This window comes from Sinocyclocheilus grahami, unplaced genomic scaffold (genome assembly GCF_001515645.1).
Source record: "Sinocyclocheilus grahami isolate Dianchi unplaced genomic scaffold, SAMN03320097.WGS_v1.1 scaffold3905.1, whole genome shotgun sequence".
NCBI lineage: Eukaryota > Metazoa > Chordata > Actinopteri > Cypriniformes > Cyprinidae > Sinocyclocheilus > Sinocyclocheilus grahami.
This window is the reverse complement of record NW_015508943.1, coordinates 17009-17794: the sequence shown is the minus strand read 5'-3', so window position 1 is coordinate 17794 and position 786 is coordinate 17009.

Here is a 786-nt window from a genome sequence, read left to right as displayed (position 1 = left end):
GTTTATATCGCGCAATTCTGAGTTTATATCTCACAATTCTAAGTTCATATCGCAATTCTGAGTTTATATCTCACAATTCTAAGTTTATATTGCGCAATTCTGAGTTTATATCTCGCAATTCTAAGTTTATATCTCGCAATTCTGAGTTTATATCTCACAATTCTGATTTTATATCTCACAATTATGTTTATATCTCGCAATTCTGATTTTATATCTCACAATTATGTTTATATCTCGCAATTCTGAGTTTATATCTCGCAATTCTGAGTTTATATCTCGCAATTCTGAGTTTATATCTCACAATTATGTTTATATCTCACAATTATGTTTATATCTCACTATTCTGAGTTTATATCTCGCAATTCTGAGTTTATATTCACAATTCTGAGTTTATATCTCAATTATGTTTATATCTCACAATTCTGAGTTTATATCTCAATTATGTTTATATCTCACAATTCTGAGTTTATATTCACAATTCTGAGTTTATATCTCAATTATGTTTATATCTCACAATTCTGAGTTTATATCTCAATTATGTTTATATCTCACAGTTCTGAGTTTTTATCTCACAGTTCTGAGTTTTTATCTTGCAATTATGTTTTGTGAAAAAAAAGTCTGATTTGAGAGATATAAACTCAGAATTGTGAGGAAAAACATCTGAATTGTGAGATAAAAAGTCACAATACCTTTTTTATTTTTTATCCTGTGGTGGAAACGAGCTTCCATAGGATGATAAAACACATGCACAATGAATCACAATAAATCCAGGAATGTGTATTAAGA